The sequence below is a fragment of the Vicugna pacos genome, chromosome 23 (assembly GCF_048564905.1).
Source record: "Vicugna pacos chromosome 23, VicPac4, whole genome shotgun sequence".
Taxonomy (NCBI): Eukaryota; Metazoa; Chordata; class Mammalia; order Artiodactyla; family Camelidae; genus Vicugna; species Vicugna pacos.
The window spans coordinates 35,371,106-35,391,599 of NC_133009.1; the positions used below are offsets into that span (position 1 = coordinate 35,371,106).

The following is a 20,494-nucleotide window of genomic DNA, read 5'->3' on the forward strand; positions in this document are numbered from 1 at the left end:
TCAAAGATAAAAAAGCAAAACGAAAGTTTAATTCTCTGTAACCATCAAAATCCAAAATAGACCTTAGGATTCCTATTATTTTAATATTGTGTATTTGCTGTATGAGTCTCCATTCAACACAAAGCTTTTGACTTACTACATTAAAATTACGTATTAGAAAAAAATTCTGCAGTGAGAATTTTCTATGTGAGGTGGGGACCTATGGAAAAAAACACAGCCAGTGGAGGTAAGCTGTCTTATGTTGCGAAGCTGGGTATCACAGGAGATGGGGACTCAGAAGAGCTGCCTGGGAGACTGGAACTGGTGATCATCTGATGGTGGGCTGGGCCAGAGGCCCCCTGAACTAGTATCTCCTCTCGAGCGTCCACTGGGCTTCCTGCTCCTCGTCCGGCTCCGGGCTCCGCTCTCTCCTGAGGTGCGGCCACCACTGTGCTGTCCAGTCTTGCCCGCTTCCTTTAAGTGAGCAAAGTCCGTCAAGATGCTGTCCTTTTGTTTTAAGCTGTTTTGTACCTGCCCCACGTGCATTGCCCCTCCCGGAGGGCTCTGTGCGTCCTGGCTCCGAGCTGACTTAGGTGGAGTATGTGATGTGTGTTCTCTCGCTGGTTACAAGGCACTGCTCTTTGCTGATGTTCGGATTCTTTGCCTAAGCTTGTATCATTTTTATCACTAGGGACCATGTGATTTCTGCCCTCATAGAGCTTACGGTCTAGTTAATAGACATGTAAGTGCATCAATAATAAAGTTTCTGATAGTAATGCGCACTAAGAAGGAAATAAACAGAATGTTGAGGTGGTGATGGGTGGAGGGCCAGGTCAGCTGGGATGGACAAGGCCAGCCTCGCTCAGGGAGGGACGTTTGAGCTGCAGACCCGGGAGGGAGGCTTCCTGGCCAAGAGAACAGGTGATCAGAGTCCCTGAAGCTGGACCAGTGTGGCACATTTCAGGAAAACCAGGGTGGCTGGTGAGAGTAGTGAGAGAGAAAGTCAGAGGGGTCGGCAGGGGCCAGATGGCAAAGGGGTTTTGCAAGTCATGGTAAAGCCTGTGAATTGTGCTCTCCTCTCAGTGAAGCTACTGAAGGAATACAGGCACAGGAGGCAGCTCTCCACCTGGCCACTGCTACAACCCACGGCAGAAGCCAGGCTCTGCTTTCCCGCTGCATTGAGAACGGTAAGTCGTCAGATTTCAAAGGCTTGTAGCTCTGAGCTTTGAGGCCATTCGGTGAGGGACAGAAGGAATGTGATGGTCTAGGGTGAGGAAGGAACCCCACATTCTGCTTCAAACATTGAAAGGTTGAAGCCTGTCGAACCCCAGGATGCACAGGGGGTCTAGGCGGATATTGCTCCGGAGAACCAGCCCACACTGCTAGCCCATGACCTTGGGCTGTCACCGTCACACCATCACAATACCCAGGCATCGGAGGCAGACAACTCAAGCGGAGGGGTGTCCTTTCGGCCCCTGTATAGAGATGCCCCGCAAGCTCTGAGCCCAGGGATTGGTTAAAATTTCAGACTCAGGTTAGTGGCTTCTTCATCTTCTCTGGACTTTCTTTCATGATTCCTTGCCCCAGAAGACCCTGTGCAAAAGTGAAAAACACAGTCCAATTATTTTGATGATAAGTGACAGAAAGCTTAAAACACAGAGCAAGAAAAGCTGGCATAAATTCAGCAGGAGAGGAAGGGAGCCGCGGCCTGGCGCTCACCAGGAAGCTGTGTCGCCTCCCTGCTGCCCCACATTCTGTGGCACTGTGTCGGCCCTGCAGGCGGAGCCTGGCAGCCTCCTGGCCCAGGCCAGGCTCTCGGGGATCACAGGACCTATGGAATCAGCACAGGATCTGTGGAAGTGACTCGTAGGATGACCCGCCACATGCCCTGCAATCAGTCCTTCAGTGCTAGGAACCGAAGGGTAGGCGTCCCCACACTGTACCCGATGCCCCTGTTCCAGAGGGCTCCTGTCGGAAGCCCAGAGTGGGTGGGAGCCCAGCCCGCGGACTCGGTGTGCCCGGGGCTGTCGGGTGAGACTCGGGCGTGTGCTGACTAACCTGTTAGGACAGAAGCTGCTTGGGCTGAGATTCTCCGTGCAGTTTGTCTGCCAAGCATAGAATCAGGTTCCCGCGGTGTGCTTATAAACACAGTATTAAATGCTACCAGATGCTACCAGACGCAACCAGGAGGCTTCGCGGCACCCATGAAAGGAGGCAGCAGTATTTCAGTGGCAATCTCACTGTATCTCTTGTCCCTGCTTCCAGTGAAGGAATTCAGAACATAAAAATACAGTAACGTTGACATGGCAGAAGGTCTCTGACAACGTCGGCCCCCCGACCCCCACGCATTACCGTACCACGTAGCACAGCAGCCCCTGCCGCCCTGCTCTGCAAAGGCCAGCCCATGAATTCGGTTTCTGCCCCCAGACTTACTCACTCTGGAATCTAGGTAGGCACAAACCTGGCTTTTTTAGGCCCTGATTACTAGTCTCCCTAATTACTCAGGACAGTCATGATGCATCAGCCAGAAAGTTTGAGAAGAAAGAATGCGACAGAGAAGTGGCGTTTGCAGTTCATCGATGTGCGCGTTGCTGTTTTCAGAGACAGCTGTCAGGCACCCCCACAATGAGGTTTCGACTTCGACATACATGTAGAGAAACCCACGGGCCACCTCTCATGATGCAAGCTTTTTAGCTTTTTACTCAATGGCTTATACGGTTTTTAAAAAGTTTTTCTCATTCCTTTGTCCGCTTTTCAGAAAGAAATGTAGTGAGGGTCCGTCGCAGCTTAATATTTAACTAAATACTTTAATTTCCCAGTGTAATTACCCAGTAACGCTCCCTTTTACACCAGAAAATATCATGGCTTTGTACGGTGAGTTCTGTGGTCTTCTTGTGTATAGTTGCCTATTACTTGAACTGAAAAACAAAAAAAAAAATGTGCTGAGAGACTTACTACGTATTTTGAATATATTTTTCCTTCCATCGTCACAACTGAGTGAGGCCAGTTTTTCTCCCCCTCTTACAGACTGGACTCAGAAAGAGAACTTCCCCGAAGTTACACAAATGGGCTTCCAACACGAATCCTTCTGGATCCTAAGCCATTAGAACACAGGATTTTACGAGGTGCAGCACAGTGAGACTAAAGAAGCAAGCCAGATGGTATCAGAAATTAAGAAATGAATTCCCTAAATGCTGAAAACCTAGCCAGCACTCTAAATTCCTTACCCACTTTGTAAACAGGACACCCAGCAGCTCAGCTCTGCCCCGTGAGCGACTAACCAGCAGTCTCCACAGCACACCTGTTGCAGGCACAAAACGTTGCCTCATATCAATTCCCACACAACAGTGCCACCTGTCACTGTCCTGAGCAGCATTTCTCCTCAAGTGACGTTAGCCTGGTCCTTACAGCCTGCTCCTTGCTGCGACAGTCGCATCTTACTTTGGCTTCTGACACGGATGTAAGCACTGTCAGCATTGTTCTTCTTCCATCTTTCATACCTGCTTATCCATCCCACCTGAGGCACCCCTCCTCTCCCTCCTGCCCCACCGTCAAGGTCCAGCTCAGGTCCTGCCTCCTTTATGAAAACTCCTCCCACGGGTTCTGGTCCACAATAATGTCTCCCTTCTGTGTCCCCATGGCACCTTCAGCCAGTTTCCAGCTGCTGAGTATTTAACTACTCTTAGCTCTTTTTCACATGTGATCATTTAAGCACTTCCGACTATAAACACCACAAGGGTAGGAACTGCAGTTTCTGCTTCGTGTGTGTGCAGGCCTTCTCTAATACCCCCCAGAATGTGGGGGCCACCTGGTTTTCAGTAAGTATTTACTGATTGCCTGATACGATGATGCCATGACCACCAGGGAGAGAATAGAAGAGGGATTGACTGCACATTATTGTTATTCTAGAAGTCTCAAGATTCTAGATGTTACTATTCTCAGGCTGGGTCCATCTGCAAAACTATTGTTTCCACAAGATTTTGATAGAAAAAAGACATTTGCCTCAATATATAAAATTATGCTTGAGGGAATAAAAAAGCTGAAAGAAAATGAAAAATACATCCAACACGAGTAAATAGTTCTGTGAAAAGTTTAAATGGCTTCGAATGTGAGTCCTTAAGAAATTATATCATCCCCAATAATTGGAGGGAGGGGAGGGGAAAAGGGAGGCTCCCTGGCAGGTGGGGCTCCCCCCAGGGCGTGGTCTAGCACGAGGCTCGGTCCCTCCCACACTCTGCCCCCCACCTCCTCCGACTTACCAATCCTCCCGCCTGCTTCAGTTCTTCCTCTAGTCAACAATGACACAGCCTTCTGAGGGCTTGTTTCCCTGGCTCCCAGGCATTTAAAGGCCATGGTGGCTGTGAACTGCCTGGATTTAGGATTTGTTTTTAGAGAACAGTGAAATTTGGTTTGCAACATGCTCTTTCTGCGTTTCCACAAAGCAGGGAACGAATTGCCACCTCCCACAACCGCACAACCGCGGGGCATCCCGGCGCTGCCCCTCCCACCCCAGAGCCCCCGCCCTGGGACGTGGCGGGACGGGGCGCAGCGGGGAGGAGCGCCTCCCGCGTCAGAGGCGGGACCCCCGCGCTTCCCGGGCTGCCTGCCTCTTCCAGGCGGGCTGATGAAACATCTTCTCCTGTCACAGGGTCCTCGGAGCTTGCAGCCCCCCTCCCCCGTGGTTTCTCAGGACAGTCATGAGTTATGGGCAGAGGAGCCGAGCTCTGACGTTCAGGACCTCAGGACCCTACGCGACCCTCAAGGGAACTTTGACCAATGCGACCACTGACAGCTTGTGCCTGCACATAGATGGTGCTTTGTTTCTGAGGCACAAAAGCCTTCCTGCCCTTGCCGCCCAGTGTGTGGGAAGACTGCTTTCTCTTCAGCACTTCACTGCGCAGACTCTCCTCTCCCTCTGCAGTGACATCTCAGCCTTGCTCCCCGCGCAGCACGACTCAGGGACCACGGCCTCTCACCGTGCACTACGGAGCAGGTCCATCGCTTCCTCGCTCACGGCACACCTGTCACCTCCAGCCGTGGGGTCTGCGCTCCAAACCCTTGTCCACTGGACAGCGTCTGTGTATCTGGTCCACGTTTTTTTTAATTCTTACTGTTTATGGAAAAGTAGTCGATTTACAATGTTAGTTTCAGGTGTACAGCAAGGTGATTCAGTTATACATATACATACATATGTATATGTATTTCAGATTCTTTTCCCCTAGAGCTCATTACAAGAAATTGAATATATGGTTATAACAGTAGGTCCTTGTTGTTTATCTATTTCATATGTAGTAGTGTGTGTCTGTTGGTCGATCCATGGAGTTTTATATTCACAAATTGACAGGATGAAGACAGTCTCCTCCCATCCCCAGGCGAGGTAACCGTGCAAAAACAATATATCAGACCCCTGGTATATTCCTGGTAGTTTAAAAAAAAAAAACCTCTAAAAAGCAATATTTCTATCACTGCCTGAACTCACACTTTCTGGACTGAAAATTACCAATGGTCAAAAATAAAATTCAGCCGAGTAAATGCGAAGATCTAGTTGGCTTTATTTGATGATTCATGAATGGGAAGGCACCCCATCTAGCAGCCAGACGGGTCCTCCCAGGGGCTGTATGCACAGAAGGTCTTTACTGGAAGAAGGGTGGGGCAAAGGAGCCATTAGGGAAAGAAAGAAAAAAAGCATTATTTTTAGGTCAGAACATCTTTTTGAAAGAAAGGGAAAGCAAGGGTTTTTGCAAGCAGACTGCCTCTTGCAGGAAGGGGACCCACGGGTGGAGAGGGCCCCCGTGACAGATTACAGATTCCTTCATTGGTGCTGACCAGAAAATTCCAGACTGATTGATTAAGACTTCATTTTTGTGGAAGATTGGAAACTGCAATTAAGTCTTGGTTTGCTGTCCTGGCAGGGGCAGTGACTCCAGCTTGGGCCTCTCATTTCTGATTTAACACAACTTAAATGTTAACTTGTTTTTTTCTCCTAAATGATATGTTAGCATCTACTAATTGTCAAATGTCTTTGTGGAAAGTTTTTTACAGATTAATTCTTTTGAAAAACCAGCTATGGTATTGAATAGCCTACACAGAGAGTATGCAAAAGCTTTTGAGGCTTTGGAAATTGACTTGAATCACTTGTGAATACCACTAATCTCATCTAGGCTGCCTTGGGCCTCACCTTGACAGGATCCTGTCTTACAGTCTCGCATTTCTAGCAAGCCTTTGCCTAAAGACCAGTTCACAGGGATATTGGCTTCATTACCATGATGTTAGACTCTCAGGCTGTACAGCATAATTTATGTGGATCAGTGTGGCTTCAGCCTCCCCTCTAAGCCTCTAAGAAGATGTAAATATAGAAACAGGTGGCAAGACTTCCTCTTTGGGATATGACGCATCTTCAAGAATAGAGACTTCTTTTCCTTTTTTTTTTTTTAGTTTTCTTTCTTGTTGAAGTGTAGTTGATTTACAATGTTAGTTTCAGAGAGAGTTCTTTTTTTCCTTTCTTTAGTTCAGCCACATCAGTGCATATAACACTCTGCAAAATAATAAGTCCTCAGCCAGTGTCAGCAAACTGGAAGCAGAGTCATTTAGTTTAGTTTTTAAGTATAAGGATGTGAAAGATGGGTCCTTAAAGGACACTCATTAAATTCACATATTGGCAACTTATCCCTCAGTCAAGAACCCAGAGGCAACAAAAACACCCAAGCAAATAAAACCATGGCCCTTCCCACCCTGCAGTATTTCAGTCCCAAAGGCAAACAGCTCAGGTTGTTTAAAACTCTTCTGTTTCAACACTATGCGTTTGTTTGGAAGTTCAGGGAGGGTCTTGGCTGTACTCCCCATCAGGATTACAGAGCAAGCGGGTTCCCAGTTGCATGACTCGGGGAAGGAGAGAGTCCTGTAGAGTCAGTGCCTTGAAAAGAGCAGTCAGCTTCAGTGAGAAAGCTGGAGGAGGCACTGCAAGGAGGGAGTCGGGGAAGAACCACCTTGGGTCTCCTGTTGTGCTTCCCTGGGGTGGGATCCAGCAAAACGCCAGGTGGCCCAAGACCTGAGTTGACATCACCTGTCTGAGTCGGTCTCCCAGGGCAAGAAGCACAGTGAAGGGTGGAGAACTGATCTGGAGGGGAAAACAGAAGATATTCAGCCCCTCGCCCAGTTCGTATTTTCACACCCACTGAACCACCTCCTATCCTGAGCTGCAGTGTACTGCAGCGGGAACAGCACACTCGCTTGTCTAACTCATCTCTTCGTCACCCGGCATGGAGGCAGGCCCCAGGGGGAAAGGTACGGGGGCAAACGTCTTCCTGTTGGTGTGCGTACTCACGCTGCACCTTCAAGCCCTCAGACGGGCTAGTCTATGACTTGTCCTTTCAGATTCTGCATCCTCATGTCCCGCAGGCTTCCTCTGCATCACCTGAAGAATGTCGAACATCATGCTGTCCTCTAATCTAGCCTGTACTTTCTCACTTTTGGGCCTTCTTAGGTAACAATTGTAAAAAATTAATAAACAGGACCATCGATTAAATAGAATGTGGAGCCCAGAAGCAGGAGGTCTCATGCCCTGTGGCAGCAGCAGAGCCCAACAGGAAGAAGACAGGCGCCCCTCCGGGCTAAGGACTCAGCCAGTGACAAGCCACGGCCTCTGTTTACACGGCCCTCCCGCCTTCCCTTCCCTCTACCAAAGAGTTCTCCTCATTTTTGCTAGGGACTTGCACGTGGCACACTATGGTTGCAGATTTCCATTATCCGCTGATCCCAAATATACCCGCGTTTGCTGGAGAAATAACTGGAGGTTTAAGTCAACACAGTCACCTAACACGGAATCATACTGAATCACCAGGCTGGTCACTACCATCAGAGTCCGTATCTTCTCAGTGGGAGCGACACTCTCTGTAGTGCTCTTGTGGCTGCCCTGAGAAAATGAGACTCTCCCTGTCCCCTCAGATGCCATTTAAACATGAAGAAAGAATAAAAATATATCATCTCCACTCCCTCCCTAAACCCTACAGCAATGATTGCAAAGAGGACAAATGGTGCCCACGCACACACATACACACACTCCTGGGAAAAATATATGCCAGCATAGCAAAAAAAAAAAAAAAAAAATCTTGGAAATGAAGGGAACTGGCTCAGCCAGCCAGAGAAAGCTGAAATCTCAACCTCTACGTCCAAAGGATGCAAGTCAGTTCCCAGGACAGGTTCGTGGAAACACAAAGGGGTAAGAGGTGACGGGCACCTCTGAAAGCAGGTGAGGCTGATGAGAACACGGCTATTTGGAAGTCTTTTAAAAATGGCATTTTGACTCTGCTCTCCCCCACCCCGTGCCATAAGGCAAACACGCTTTCTCAGAGAGAAGACACAGTCCCTCCCCGGGACAACTGAGGCACAGGGGCGCTGAGACTCAGGTGCATCAGGGGGAGCTGGTGCCTGGGTTGGGGGCGGGGAGAGGGGAGACTGCAGACTTAGGAGGAAGGTTAAAAAAGGCTGACATGTCGAACGTGCAAACTCTAGCTCCTTTTCCCCAAAACCTCAGCCGCCAGGGTATATAACGTCCAAGCAGAAATGAGAAGACTCTTCTCTAGGAAAGTTCACTAGCCCGAGGGAGATGAACCACATGCAGATACTGACTCTTTTGAGGCTCACGGAACAGCCTGATGGTAAAGCCCGCCAGGCGACAAGCTCCATCTGAGCCCGCAGAGCTTCCAATCAGCTTTTTAGTGCCTTGTTCTTAATAATAATAATTGGTTAGCAAAGGATTATGAACATTGGCAGAAAGTCTCCAACGTAAAAGGCAGAAACAGTATAAATGAAAGAAAGGAACAAAGAGGAAACAGGGAAAAAATTGTTAAGATGTAATTATTAGACAAGTTATCAAGTTTCTGAAACAAAAATTAGTATTTTTAAAAAGGGACATTCAGAGAATAAGAAAGAGCTCTTGAAAGCAAACAACAGCAAAAGTAAAGTGAAAAAGTAATCAATAAAAGGATTGGAAGAAAGATTAAGAAAATATCCCTAACCAGCATGAAAAGTCAGCAACAGAAAGAGAAAGAGAATAGACAAGGAACGGAGACTGTCAAGACAGGAAGTCCAACGTCTGACAGAGAGAACAAAGAGATAAAGAGAGGATGTTACTGAAGAAATAGTACGAGAAAATTTCCTGGAACTAAAGGATGTGAGGTTCAGAACTGAAAGGGCCCCTCCCAGTTCATTGACGAGAAAGAGGCTCATTTCACAAGACCATGAAGATGCAGAACACCAGGGTCAACGTGGAGATTTTAAAAGCATCCAGGAATCAAAAAACAAAAGAACAAAAAACAAATAAACAAAAAACCAAACCCCACAAAAAGGCCAGGATTCTCCCTTCAGCATCCCTGAAGCAGGAGGACAATGGAAAGGTGCCTTCAAAACTCCCTGGAAATGGTTCCTCCTCTCAAATGTTATACATCACCAAGCTGCCGGTCACGTAGAAAAAGAGAACAAAGACATTTTCAGAAATGCAAGGTCTTAAAATTGACCCCCACACACCCACCTTCAGAAAGATACTAGAGAAGGTGTCCCACTGACTGAAGGAGTAGCCGAGAAAGGGGAGGACAGGTGACCCGGGGAACGAGCGGCGCAGCATGGGGGGACGTTGAAGGAATTCCCAGAGTGACGGTGGCAGAGATCGCAAGGCAGCGGCCGTGGGCAGGCAGAGAAGGGCCAGCTTGGAGAGGGCAGCGCCCCCGAGCGCGGCGTGTCTGCGGGTGGCGCGACCGAACACGTGCTCGGCATCACTGGCCACAAAGAGGCGCAAACTGACACCACAGAGGTGTCACAATACAGCTACCACGAGGCTAAGCTTACGAAAAGATGGACACTACTAAGTCCTGGAAAAGACCTGGACGCCGGGACCTCACGGGCACTGAGCACGCGAAGGGAACGTGGCGCACGCAGCCCCTTCGGAAAGCTCCTTGGCAGCCTCAGCCAACGCACGGCGTACACACGACACCCTGGGACACAGAGACTCCACTTCAGGCGTTCCCCCCGCGAGGCCGGCCCCCCGTCCACGAAGACGCGTCCGGGGGTGTTCGCAGCAGCTTTACCCGCGAGAGCGAACGCCGGAAACGACCCAAACGTCAGCGCACGGGAGCCGGCCTAGCGCGACGCCGGCACGTTCGTGCAGCGGGGCCTCCTCGGCCGCACAGAGACTCCACCACGGGCCGAACTCCACCAGTCTCACAGGCGCCACGCTGAGCGAGAGAATGCACACCCGAGAAAATTCACTCTGATTCCGTTCCCGTGGACAGAGAACTCCACTCCATGGAGATGGAAGTTGAAGGCTCTCTACAGAGGGAGTGGCGACGGGACGGGGCAGAAGGAAACCGTCTGCAGGGCTGGGCACGGTCTCATCCGGACGGAGTTGGCGGCCGCGTGGGAGCGCGCGTGTGCAGACATTCACTCACCTCTGCTCTTAATTATTCATGCCCTGTGCCGTATGTAAGTAACACCTCGGTAGAAAGGCTGAGATGATCAACTAGAGAAATAATACACAAAGCAAGAGGTGGGGAGTCATTTCGCTTTCTCTACAGTTTGGAGCCCAGAAGAGCGGTTGGAAGTTTGGATTTTGTTCTAAAATTTTGGGATTTTCTCCACATCTCTTTCCTGGATGCATTGTAAGTCTGGACCGATGTCTCAAAACTCTTAACATATGCAGATTAACAGGATTTTGTATTTCTTTTAAGTAGCCAGTTGTGCTAGAGGTGCTTGTTAATCAGATTCAATTTTATTCTTGTGTATCTTAATTTTTTTGTTTGATTTGTAAATATTCTGCACACAACAAAATGTGATTAGCCTAAAATATTTATAAAGATTCAAAATGTTTTCAACTGGGAAACAATGGGGGGTTTTATGCAGGGGAGTGGTGTAAACTAATACTATGAGAAAAGTATCTGGCTTCAGGGTGGGGTTTATTGCAAATGGGAAGAGCAGAAACCACAGGACCAGTTAGAAAGCCATTGTAACAACGCAGGCCTCTTTTCAATAATTTAGAAGTTGTGGTAATTCCAGTAAAGATGTGGCTGACTGTCCCTTTATTTTATCTATAAAAAACAAAAAGAATTTCATGAACATTTAATACTATAAACAAAATTAGAAGAAAAAGCTTGAACTATTATATAGTACAAAATATTTTAAATACTTTGGAAGCAATCCTGTTCCCATAACTAATGTGCTGTTATAAAGAATTACTTAATTTTTAAAGTATGTTCTTGAAAGACTTTGGGCAACAATGTGTCCAGTAGTTCACATACATGCAATACTTGGCCCATACTATGACTTCAATAAATATGTACTAAGTTAAAAAAAAAAAGACTATCACGTACACATGCTTTTCTAACTACAAAGCTACTGCCTTCTACACCCCAAGTTGTCATGCAGAGGTTCACAACTGAAGTTAGGGGAGGAGCTCAGTTTGTAGTGACAGATGTTTTCCAGAAATGTCAGAGCCGCTTAAAGGTGGAAAGGCCTAATAGTTGGTTACAAAAGTATGAACATACAAAAATCAGTAAGGAGGAACCCTTGGTCCATAGTCCACACACAGTTTGTTTTCTATTCACAACAGATTTAGCCTTAATTCACATGAAACAGGATGAGGTGGGGTTGGGGGAGCATGAGAGACTTCCAGAGCAGAACATCAGGGTTCAAAGAGGCTCCTTTTGGGAAATCGCTCACCTTAAGGATTAAGCTCCCCCAGCAGGTCAGGAAGGGGCCAGTGAATGGTGGGGGTGTTGGTACAATTCTGGAAGACACCATACGGGGCAGACAGAACACTGCTAGCCCTAGGCTGAGACAATTTCTGCAACCCTCCACCGAGCTGCTCTGGTTTCCAAGAGAGTGAGTTTCAACTTTCCAGACCAAGGTTACTGCCGAGCAGGAGTGCAGGTGACCTAGTCCAGGCAAGGCATATGCATACTGAACCCAAAGATTTATTGTCACTACCACTTAGCCAGCGTTTCCAGTCTCCTAGAAACACTGAAGCATGCGGGCTTTCTTTCACTCTCTTTTCCATAACTTGAATTCTTTTCTTCATGATTTAACTTTTTGTCTGCAGCATGTGCCTCTCACAGACTGACACCCCTGTCAAGGCTTTCTTTCAACAGGTAGCCAACTAAACCATGTGCTGCTCTGTCTCTAACAAGTTGCTCCACTGGCATGTATCTTTTCTCTTTCTTCCCCCTGCCCTGTTGAGATATAATTGACATATAACACTGTGTGAGTTTGAGGTGTTTACTGTGTTGATCTGATGCACTTCTATATTGTAAAATGAGTACCACCATAGCGTTAGCTAATGTAAGTACTATTTCTTTTTGTGATGAAAACTTTAAGATCTACTCTCCTAGTAATTTTCAAGTATATAACACAGTATTATTAACCATAATTGTATATAATCAATTATGTGGAATACAAATATTATTGTGTAACAATACACTATTATTAATGATAAGCCATATTGCACATTGGATCCCCAAAATTGATTCCTCTTATACCTGGAAGCTTGTGCCCTTTGACCAACATCCGTTTCCCCCACCCCAGCCCCTGGTTACTCCCATTTTGCTCTGTTTCTACAAGTTTGGCTTTTCTGGATTCCACACACAAGTGAGATCATGCAGTATTTGTCTTCCTCTGTCATACTTACCTCACTTAGCATAATGCCCTCAAGGTCCTGTCCTTGTAAATGGCAGGACTTCCTTCTTTCTCAGGACTGAATAATATGCCATTGTATATATATGCAACATCTTCTCTATCCATTCATCTGTAGACAGACACTTAGGTTGTTCCCTGTCTTGGCTATTAATAATGTTGCAGTTGTGTCTTTTGTCATTTTAATATACTTAACATAGGGCGAGGGCCTCTGCCACGGCAGCTGGGAGAGAAGGATTTTTAAATTCAGTCTTTACTGAAACTCTAACCTACCTGAATATTTCGCTCACCTAACGTCTGTGGTTCAAAGAAAGCAAGCGTTCTAGAGTTTCTCTTCCTGATTTTGTCCTCCTCTGCCAACTTGGTAACCCATTTCTATTTCTTTGAATCCACACACCCTTTTTCTAGTAATTAACGCTGGTATCCCTTCCACCCCTGTTACTTTTCCTTCTGACCAAGACAAGCAAAAGGCATCTTCAGTGGGTGAGATCTCTGGGCTAGAAACTCGGAGCCGGTGTGCATCACCCCTGAGCAGCCCACAATTCAGACAAGACTGTAAATCCAGGGGGGGGTATGGAAAAAGGGATTTTTAAATATTACTAACCAATTAGGCAAGTATCATATTTCAGTTACTTACTATGAATCCTTTTGCAAAACAAACAAAATAAATACATATTTATATACACATACATACACACAAATAATTACTCCCTAATTTATGTCTTACCTAAATTTCTGTACATGGTGTTTTCCAATTTTATGACTCACGCGTACAACTGATACGTTATACCTAGAGCCACAACACTGCAATGGTCAAAGTGTTCGCCCTCTTTCTGCTTTAAGGCAGAGTTTAAATATTTCCTGTCTAATCTGTACAAAAATAATACAATTTTATAATTAAAAAAAATCTTGCTATGTGGGTCTTTGTTACAATTCACACATGGCTTCAGAGTCCTTGAAGAGGATGTAATTTCCCTGAGGTGGATTTCAACATAAACCCAGGATCAGATAATCCCCACCCAGATGCTACCACGCTGCCACTCTGGGGTTTGGGATTTAACTGTGGGGGCTGTGGCCACACTCTAATTTAGGGAAATACATGCTGGCAATCAAAATTTTCCTGGGCTCTCAGTTAATTCTCATGCCTTTCTTTATATCTGGTCCTAATCCCTCCTTTAATTGTTTGTTTGCTGGGTTAAAGAGGGGCTTTATCCTAGAGGGAAAGGCGGGGCACAGAGTAGAAATGAAAACATTTGGGGAAGTCAGAGAAAAATGGAGTCCCGAGAACATTTACCCATCTTTTGTTTATTCTTGTACTTTTCCCCTGTCTACTTAGTTGGTCAAATGAGTCTTGTCCAAATTTAGATCAAAAATAAGTTTAATTAAAAGAGATCAAGTAGATTAACAAAACAGCAACTTTTACCATCTAAAATTCTCTACATGTTCTGTGTCTACTGATTTCTTTACTAGGCCATACTTTATTTATTTATTAGTTATTTTTTATTGAACTTTAGTTGACTTACAATATTACATTAGTTTCAGGGCTGCAGCAGAGGGACTTGATACCTTGGTAGATTACACAGCACATGAACTTGCTGTAAAACGTTGACTGTATTTCCTGTGCTGCACGTATGTGTTGTTATGACTGGAGGTTTGTACCTCTTAATCCCCTTCACCTATTTTGCCCCTCTCTCCGCGGCTCTCCCCTCTGGTAAGCACTAATGTGTTCTCTGTATCTGTGAGTCTGTTTCTGTTTTGTTACATTTGCTCATTTGTTTTGTTTTTTACATTCCATGTATAAGTGAAAGTGTACAGTGTTTGCCTTTTTCTGTCTGACGTATTTCACTAAGCATAATATCCCAGGCCCATCCATGTTGTCCCAAATGGCAAGATTTCATTCTTTGTTATGGCTGAGTAATATTCCATAGTGTGTGTGTGTGTGTGTGTGTGTGTGTGTGTACCAAATCTTTCTTATCCTTTCATCTGTTGATGGGCACTGAGGCTGCTTCCATACCTTGGCTACTGTGGGAAAAAAAGCTGCTGTGAACGCTGGGCTGCACATATCTTTCAGAATTAGTGTTTTTGTTTCCTTTGGATAAATACGCAGGAGTAGAACTGATGGATTGTATGGTATTTCCACTTTTTTTTTTTTTTTGAAGAACCTCCATCCTGTTTTTCACAGTGGCTGCACCAACTTAGTGTTACCAACAGTGAACAAGAGTCCCGTTTCTCCACATCTCCGCCAACACTTACAATTTCTTATCTTTTTGATAATAGCCACTTGTTTGATTTGTAGATGCTGAAAAATTCTTTCATCTCTGGGATAAATCCCACTTGATCATGGGGTATGATCCTTTTAATGTACTGTTGGATTTGGTTGGCTAATAGCCTGCTGAGGATTTCTGCATCTATGTTAATCTGGTGCATTGGCCTCTAATTTTCCTCTTTTTTGTAGTATATTTGTCTGATTTCAGTATCCAGGTAATACTGGCCTCACAGAGTTTGGGAGTGGTCCCTCCTCTCCCATTTTTTGGAATAGTCTGAGAAGTCTAGGTATTAAATCTTCTAAAGTTTGGTAGAATTTCCCTGTGAAACCACCTGGTCGTGGACTTTTGTTTGCTGGGAGTTCTTTTTATTACCAATTTAATTTCATTACTTGTAACCAGTCTGTTTACATTTTCTATTTCTTATTGATTCAGTCTTGGAAGATTGTATGTTTCTTAAAATTTACCCATTTCTTCTAGTTTGTTCTATTTGTTGGCATATGACTGTTTGCAGTGTCCTCTTATGACTGGATTTCTGTTATATCTGTTGTAACTCACCCTTTTCATTTCTAATTTTATTTATTTGGGCCTCTCTCTTGTTTCTTCCTGATAAGTCTGGCTAAAGGTTTAGAATTTTTTTTATCATTTCAAAAAAACAAAAACAGCTCTTAGTTTCATTGATCTTTTCTATTTTGGTCTCTATTCCGTTTATTTCTGCTCTGATTTTATTATTTCCTTCAGTCTGCTAACTTTCGGCTTTGTTTGTTCTTCTTTTATAATTCATTTAGGTGGAAATTTAAGAAGTTAATTACAGATTTTTCTTGTTTCTTGAGGTCTGTATTGCTATAAATTCCAGCTTAGAACTGATTTTGCTTTGTTCCCTAGATTTTTGGAAAGTCATGTCGCTTTTTTGATTCATCTTAAGGTATTTTTTTCATTTCTTCTTTGATTTTCTCATTGACTCATTGTTTTTTTTTAGTAGCAAGTTGTTTCCTCATATTTGTGGTTTTTCCAGTTTTCCTCCTATAATTGATTTCTAGTTTCACACTGTTGCAGTCAGAAAAGATGCTTGATAGGATTTCAGTCTTCTTAAATGTACTGATACTTGTTTTGTGGCCTATTATGTTATCTATCCTGGAGAAAGTTCCATATGCACTTGAGAGGAAAGAGCAGGTATTAACTACTATATATAAAATAGATAAACAATAAGTTCATACCGTACAGCACAGGGAACTATTTCAATATTGTGTAGTCACCTGTAATGAAAAAAAAAGAAAACAAATATATGTAAACAAACCTACAACTGAACTATTATGCTGTAAACCAGAAACTGACACAATATTTAATAAACAAAATTTTAAGAACCCAACTGAAAGAGCTCCCAACGGCCAAAGCTAGAACACTTTAAACAACAAAATAAAGTAGTATTGAGTTACAACCTAGTATAAAATAAATACCCATGAGTCTATATTGATATAATAAATGATTAAGTAAGTAAATAAACGGGGAGGAATAGCTAAATCTCACGTTCAAAAGAATTCCAAATAATTTATGTAGATACTCAGTTCCAAATAACCGATGTAGGCAAAACTCCCCTCTTCGTAAGTGTGACCTGTGCATGCTGACTTCCTTCCAGAGGGCACAGTAAGGAAAGGGGAAGAAAAAAGCAAGTACAGTGGAGAAACCTGACAGACGCCGCCCTAGCTGAGTGATCAAGGTCAACATCCAGGCGGTCAGTCAAGCTGACAGCACATAGGCTGTGTGACAGGCTGAGACCAGCACGTCACAGCCGTGGTCTTTACTGCCCAAACTCATGACTCCAGTCTGCTCACGAGAAAAGCATCAGGCAAAAACCTCAGCTAGGCATTCCACAGAACATCTGACCTGTGCTGCTTACCCCATCAAGGTCATCAAAAGCAAGGAGAGTTGGAGACTGCTGCAGACAAGAGGAGCCTATGGAGGCAGGAATATAAATAGAATGGAGTGTCCTAGGTTGGATCCTGGAGCACAGAAAGGACTTAGGTAAAGAAAAAAGACACCTGAATACAGTATAGGCTTTAGTTATTAGTAGTGTGTCAGTATTGGTTCATTAATGACAAAGGGACTGTGCTAAGCTAAGCTGTCAGTAAAAGGAAGTAGGTGTAGACTATCTGGGAACTCTCTGTACTATCTCTGCAATTTCTCTGTAAATCCGAAACTTACTAAGGGAGAAATTTTATTTTAAAAAACTAAGCAAAGTGGGGCAGTTGGTCACTTCATGCATGGAGGCTTCGTAAAGGCGGAAAACATGTCTCACTCCAAGGTTCGTCCTGAATCTCTTTGGGCACAGCCTTGAAAATGTTAAGGGCTACCTAAGCATTGTTTGAACTGAATGAAATTGGAAGGCTGGATAACAACAACAGAAAAGTACACTAACAATTAGAATATAGTATAATTTTAAGGGAAGAACAAAACAATATAAGAACACCTACACCAAACTTAACCCTTTAACCTAAGACGTTGCAAGCACATCCTTAAAAATGCTCCTGTAAGGTACTGTACTCTATGACTTGATCTTACCCAAACATTTATTTTCACCCAAACTGAAAGTTGCCTCCTTAATGAAGAATGCTTCTTTTGGGGACTTTCATTTTTTGAATGTAGAAACATTAAAAAAAAAAGTTGTAAGTATTTTAAGTATTTAAAATTATGGTAAAGTTCTTAACAAAATAGAGTGTAGGTAAAAACGTGATTGGGCAGTGGATTTCAGTGCTTTTCCAATATATTGCCATGGAAGCAATATAAATGCACATTGGTTATAGAAACTTCAAAATGGAAGATTAAAGGAAGAAATAAATCACAACAAAATTTTAGAGACAAGAAAAGACAAATGAAGATAATACAATGACTCCACTGATATTTAAGACCTGGACATGTTTATGCAAATTTTATATAAAAAGTGAACTAGATACACTCCTAGATAATCATTCCTGTTGGTCCAACTGATGCTCAGAATTTTAAAATTGAGAATTTATGTACAGGATCTTTTAAGATCCACCATCCCTCCCCCAACAAATGACATATACACACACCTTTTCTTAGGTCAGTATGAACCACCTGGATACTTAGCAATGGCTGTTAGAAGTTGAAGTGGGTGAAAAGGAGGAATTCACCCTTCACCAGCCACGTGCCTCCCCAACGTGGAGAGGGCTCCTGAGAGAGATTCAGAATTCTAAATTACAGCCTCTGGAATTTGACTTTGGTCTGGACCAGCACACATATCCAAAAGCTACAATGGGTGGGAGTGAGTGGTATGATGAACTGAATGTCTACATACCAAGTTCATAGGTTGAAATTCTGACCCCCACGTGGTTATTAGAAGGTAAGGTTTTGGGGTGATTAGGTCATGATGGTGGAGCCCTCATGAGCGAGATTCGTACTCTTATAAAAGAGACCTCAGGGAGCTCCCTCCCCCTCCTGTTATGTGAGGACACAGTGAAAGGACAGCCAACAGGGAAGCAGTCCCTCGCCAGGTCTTGGACTTCTCAGCCCCCCGAACTCTGAGAAATGAACGCCTCTTGTCCTTGAGCCACCTGGTTGATGATGCTTCGTCACAGCAGCCCTGACAGGACTAAGACAGTTGGCTTTCTAAGGAAGAAAAGATTCTTGTCATCAGGAGGGTTTGAGTCATCACCCCATTGACATCTGTCTTCATGGGTGTTGGGGCCAATCCATAGCTGGAGGATCCTGAAATTAGCGTCTACAAGTGGGATGAGGGAAACTGAGATCCTGGACCAACTGAGAGAGGAAGAATTGTAGTTCCTGGCAAGGCTCCTGGACCAGAAGACAACTGAATTTAAGCCAGAAATAAGGCAGAGAGGTACTGAAATCTGCCACATAAAGCAGTCATTGGATAGGGAGGCTGTGAGTCGCACTCCCTCTGGCGCTCAGGGAGGTAACAATAATGTTAGAACAAAGACACTTGCAAGTAGCTAGCATTTGTTCATCAGTTATGCAGTAATAAAAGCCACCCCTTACTGGATGCTTTCTCCCCTCCAGGCCCTCTTCCAAGTGTTTTCCTCGTGATCCCTCATGCTGCACTTACAACCTACGAGGTCGACACTGTCCATCGCCTCTGTACTGCGCGTGAGGAAGCTGGCACACGAGCAGGGCAGCAACGTGCCAGACGTCACGTGGACAGCAGTGAGCAGAGTTAGAATTCAGCCTCAGGCAGTTTGGCTCCAAAGTCCACTTTGGACTATGGTGTTCAGTCCTATTTAATCTTCACAGCAACCCTCTAAGTTAGGACTGTCATTACTCACACTTTCTAAATGAGAGAACCGAAACGCAGAAAGTAGAAAGGTTAAGCGATTCCTCTCAAGATCATACAACAAATTACAAGGTGAAGAGGTAGATCCTGGACTCAAAGAAAAGTTCTTTGAACTCCAAGCCCACACTCTGAGCTGCGACGATGCGGCGCCTCCTCCGGCGCGCTGACCTGCACTCACTTCAGGCAGTACGGAAGGAGCTACGAGCACCATATCAAGTCTGAAATTCACGAGCCCTGGAGGCCAAGCAGAAAGTGAACAGAGCCTATGAACGTCATCATCCTGGGCTCTGAACGAAGCCAGGACGGCAGGATCTGTGTCCTTAGACTCAGAATCTGAACGTCAAATTTTAAGTGATCAATTTTACATTTTACATTCTTTTTCTTACTAGTACTTGAAGAAATTATTGACACGCAGCATTGTATAAGTTTAAAGCCAACAGCATGATCTGATTTACAAATATTGCAAAATGACTCCAGATAGGCTCAGCCAACATCCATCTTGTCATGTAGGTTCCATAAGAAGAAAAGAAGAAGGGAAAACAAATTTCTCCTTGTGACGGGAATGCTCAGGCTTTACATCTTAACAGTGCTCATGTCTGACACCACAGCAGCGCTTGCTCCAGCCACCCTGCTGAGCATCACAGCCTCAGGCCTGACTACCCCGAAACTGGAGGTGTGCACCCTTTGACCATCTTCCTCCAATTCCTTTCCCCTCCCCACACCCAAACCCCTGGGAATCAAAAATCTCATCCTGTTTTCTGTGAGTTTGCATTTTTCTTTCTTTCTTTCTTTCTTTTTAGATTCCACATGTAAGTGAGATCATACAATATTTGTCTTTCTCTGTCTGACGTATTTCACTTAGCATAATGCCTTCAAGGTCTGAACATGTTGTAACAAATCGTAGGATTTTGTCGGGTTTTATGGCTAAATAACATTCCATTGTCACACCACAGCTTCTGTCTCCATTCACCCATCGATGGACATGTGGGTTGCTTCCACGTCATGACTATTATAAACAAGATACTGTGGACATGGGGGTGTGGATATCTTTTTGAGTCAGTGTTTTCTTTACTTCTGGGTATGTTCCCAGCAGTGGAATTACTGGATCAGACAGTCGTTCTATTTTAAATCTTTTGAGGAACCTCCATACTATTTTCCACAGCGGCTGCACCAATTTACATCCCCACCAAGAGCGCACAGGGTTCCCGTTCCTCCACGTTCAGCATTTGCTGTCTCTTTATATTCTTGGTTTTGACCCAATTTT

At 44.7% G+C, this 20,494-nt stretch overlaps 2 long non-coding RNA genes across 3 annotated transcripts in view; both read right to left on the minus strand.

Annotated features, from left to right (window-relative positions):
- Positions 1-5,507: 5,507 nt before the first annotated feature.
- LOC140688643 (uncharacterized) lies at positions 5,508-9,694 on the minus strand. Of its 2 annotated transcripts, none has more exons than XR_012063357.1 (3): positions 9,509-9,694; positions 7,304-7,393; positions 5,508-7,096 (listed from the first exon to the last, which is right to left on the minus strand). It is a non-coding gene; the product is annotated as an uncharacterized lncRNA (long non-coding RNA). The 2 variants fall into 2 exon arrangements; XR_012063358.1 differs by having other exon boundaries at positions 7,304-7,454.
- A 2,228-nt stretch (positions 9,695-11,922) lies between these two features.
- LOC140688804 (uncharacterized) overlaps positions 11,923-20,494 on the minus strand; it is a 31,743-nt gene continuing 23,171 nt past the window's right edge. Inside the window, exons 4-5 of the long non-coding RNA XR_012063639.1 lie at positions 16,139-16,177; positions 11,923-12,197 (exon numbers count right to left, since the gene is read on the minus strand). This is a non-coding gene — a long non-coding RNA (uncharacterized lncRNA). The remainder of the gene's footprint in view (positions 12,198-16,138; positions 16,178-20,494) is intronic.